Raw genomic sequence first — 4,315 nt, 5'->3', positions numbered from 1 at the left:
TATGAGGGGTGAGGGGTCCAATTATTTCCCAACTTCTCAGAGACCCAGCTAAGGGAATTTGGGGGTAAGTCTTTTATTTCCAGCTATTTAGAATTTTAGAAAATTAATCACTGAAATCTTGGAGTCAGTGTGGCTTAAAGAAAAGCAGAAGAGCATCTTCATTAAGTTCAGATAGTTGGAAATGGGAGCAGCAGCCACATTCTCTAGTGAGAGCCCAGAGATCAAGTAGTCTCCCCACCACTTCCTTATCCCCACAGCAATCTCAAAAATGATGTCTTCCAACTACATGCACAAACATTTCATTTCATTATATCAATACAATATTAATAATTTCCATTATGATGAATTATTTACTACTAAACTCTAGTTACTGGATTGTAGAATACCAGTGTCTACACCAGAATCATTTAACTATAATTTTGTTTTATTTAAATATTAAACTGTTCATATATATTTAATTTTCACACTTTGTTACTCTCCTAGCTTGGTTGTCCTTTTCCAACTTAAAAAAATTAAAGTAAATATCGAATGTAAGATAAAATCTAGCCTGCTTATGTTCTGGGTCCTGATTGCCTAAGCTCTCTTGATTTACCTGTTCAGGATCAGCAAAGCCTCTGAATTAGGGTTGCCAGATTTAGAAAATAAAACCCAAAGCCAAATATTGCATGGGATGTACTTAATACTAAATAATCATTCATTGTCTGAATGTCACATTTGGCTGAGTAATATTTCATTGTGTATATATACCACATCTTCTCTAGCCATTCTCCTGTCGATAGACATTTAGGTTGCTTCCATGTCTTGGCTATTGTGGGGTATTAAAGTCTCCCACTATTATTGTGTTATTGTTAATTTCTCCTTTCATACTTGTTAGCATTTGTCTTACATACTGTGGTGCTCCCGTGTTGGGTGCATATATATTTGTAATTGTTATATCTTCTTCTTGGACTGATCCTTTGATCATTATGTAGTGACCTTCTTTGTCTCTTTTCACAGCCTTTGTTTTAAAGTCTATTTTATCTGATATGAGTATTGCTACTCCTGCTTTCTTTTGGTCCCTATTTGCATGGAAAATCTTTTTCCAGCCCTTCACTTTCAGTCTGTATGTGTCCCCTGTTTTGAGGTGGGTCTCCTGTAGACAACATATGTAGGGGTCTTGTTTTTGTATCCATTCAGCCAGTCTTTGTCTTTTGGTTGGGGCATTCAACCCATTTACGTTTAAGGTAATTACTGATAAGTATGATCCCGTTGCCATTTACTTTATTGTTTGGGGTTCGAATTTATACACCATTTTTGTGTTTCCTGTCTAGAGAATATCCTTTAGTATTTGTTGTAGAGCTGGTTTGGTGGTGCAGAATTCTCTCAGCTTTTGCTTGTCTGAGAAGCTTTTGATTTCTCCTTCATACTTGAATGAAATCCTTGCTGGGTATAATAATCTGGGCTGTAGGTTATTTTCTTTCATCATTTTAAGTATGTCTTGCCATTCCCTCCTGGCTTGAAGAGTTTCTATTGAAAGATCAGCTGTTATCCTTATGGGAATTCCCTTGTGTGTTATTTGTTGTTTTTCCCTTGCTGCTTTTAATATTTGTTCTTTGTGTTTGATCTTTGTTAATTTGATTAATATGTGTCTTGGGGTGTTTCGCCTTGGGTTTATCCTGTTTGGGATATTGGCTATTGTGAGTAGTGCTTCTATGAACATAGGGCTGCATGCATGCATATGTACTAAGTCGCTTCAGTCATGTCTGACTCTTTGTGACCCCATGGACTGTAGCCCGCAGGCTCCTCTGTCCATGGGATTTTCCAGGCAAGAACACTGAAGTTGATTGCCATGCCCTCCTCCAGGGGATCTTCCCTACCCAAGGACCGAACTCAAGTCTCTTTACCTCCCCTGCATGGGCAGGAGGGTTCTTTACCATTAACGCCACCTGTAAAGCCCCAGCAGCTGCATATTTCTTTTCAAATTAGAGTTTTTTTCTGTATATAGGCCCAGGGCATCCAGTATTGTACCTGGCAACCTGATTCTACGCACTGTGCTCTGCTTAATTGCTCAGTTGTCTTTAACTCTTTGCAGCCCCATGGACTGTAGTCTGCCAGGCTCCTCTGTCCATGGAGTTCTCTAAGCCAGAATACTGGAGTGGGTAAGCCATTTCCATCTACAGGGGATCTTCCCAACCCAGGGATTGAACCCAGGTCTCCCGCATTGCAGGCAAATTCTTTACCGTCTCAGCCACCAGGGAAGCCCGATTCTATGTGAGTGGGGGAAAAGTCAGAGTGAAATACAGGCCTTGGGAAAGTAGCACCTAATGAAGACAGTGACAAGTTCATGTAGTAAAAAGAGGGGACTGATCTGAGTTTGTATTATAATAATATACTCGAAAGAGCAATCTGAAAAAAACCATAATTCAATTTCATGCATTAGACACTAGAGAGACCCTTCTCCAATGTGAAAGTAAAAAAACAAATAATTTCTCTCCTAAGCTTTTCTGTTTACATAGTCAAGTCAAATTTCCATATTGATTTCCAGCTGGACATAATTTACATGTGTAGGGGAGGAAAAATAACTTTCCCTCCACCCTTCTCAGTACTTGGCCGAGAACCCTGTAAAAGATTAATGAAAGAAAAGCAAACAGAAGTTTACTGACATGTACTGCATATATTTACGGAAGATACTCTGAAGTTACACCCCAGAGACTAACTCTCTGTGGTGGCTTGGAATTTAGGCTGAATAAGGATGTGTAAAGGGGAATATAGGCCTTTTGGAGGAGAGTAAGTAATTCTTAGGGAAGATGAGTGGGCCTTTGGAAAAACAGATGGGAGGTGTGATAGATTGTGACAAAGTTTGAGTGTGGTGTAATTTTTTTTCTAGTTTTATTAAAGTATAGTTGATTTACCATGTTATGTTAATTTCTGCTATACAGCAAAGTGACTCATTTACACACATATATATTCTTTTTCATTATGATTTGTCGCAGAATACTGAATACAATTCCCTGTGTTATACAGTAAGACCTTGTTGTTTATCCATCCTTTATACGATAGTTTGCATATGCTAATCCCAAGTTCCTCATCCATCTCTCCACCCCCTTGGCAACCACAAGCGTGTCCTCTGTGTCTGTGAGTCTCGTTCTGCCTTGTTCCTATGTTCATTTGTACTGTGTTTTAGGTTTCACTTGTAAGTGATACCATATTGTATATGTCTTTCTCTTTCTGACTTACTTCATTTAGTATGATAATCCCTAGGTCCATTCATATTGCATTATCTCATTCTTTTTTATGGCTGAGTAATATTCCATTGAATACATGTACCACATCTTCTTCATCTACTCATCATTGATAGACATTTAAGGTGTTTCCATTCCTTGGCTATTTTAAGTAATGCTGCTGTGGACATTAGGGTGCGTGTATCTTTTAGAATTATAGTTTTGTCTGGATGTGTGCCCAGGAGTGGGATTTCAGGATCATATGGCAACTTTATTCTTAGTTTTTTGAGGAACTTTCATATTGCTCTCCATAGTGGCTGTATCAATTTCCATTCCCATGTAGTATCATTTCTAGTTTCCTCTCCTGTGACAAAAGTCAATCATTCCTGGTCAAAAAAACTCCTGAGGGAGGTGATCTATGACAACTGAGTCACTTTTGGAGGATTTGCCTTTAGGCAGATAAGAGGAGTTCAGAAAAAGCCTGCTCTTTCATTTTTTGTCTTTTAAGTCCCTATAGCTCAAAATAATCAATATATCAAACCAGCATAATTTGGGGTGGGTATCCTATAGTCATATTCTGGGATGGCATACTCTGCTACCTTTCAGGTGCTACCACATTAGTATATTTGGTTGACTTTTCTGACTGGATTTGGAACCACTTTTATTGATGTGGTGACTCATTGGCACTTCAGTTTAGTTCAAAAGAAAAAAAGTGCTCGTTTGGAGATAAAAGGAAAAACTCCCAATTTGGCAGTGAGATAATAAAAGTTCAAAAACATAACCTTGATTCTATTTTTAAAAGTAAAGGAGGCATAAAAAAGTGATGATTTGTTTATTTCTGGTGTGTTGTTTATAAACTATAAGCTTTGAAGATTTCTAAATATACATTTTGAAGGGAGAAGCAGAGTAAATATGCATTCAATTGAAAATTAGGGGGAAAGATCTATAAAAGAAATCAATGAGCTTATTTCATTCATTCATAAGAGCTCTGTTGGCATGAAAAGTATATATACAATATCATTTATGTCAAGGACAATATACTGGAGTAGGAACCAGTAAAAGTTACATCATTTAATATGACCCTAATTAACTGGAATCAGATTCTGGAATTCAGT

Source organism: Bos javanicus, chromosome 28 (genome assembly GCF_032452875.1).
Source record: "Bos javanicus breed banteng chromosome 28, ARS-OSU_banteng_1.0, whole genome shotgun sequence".
NCBI classification, from domain to species: domain Eukaryota; kingdom Metazoa; phylum Chordata; class Mammalia; order Artiodactyla; family Bovidae; genus Bos; species Bos javanicus.
The sequence above is the reverse complement of the archived record's forward strand: the minus strand, read 5'-3'. Positions refer to the sequence as shown.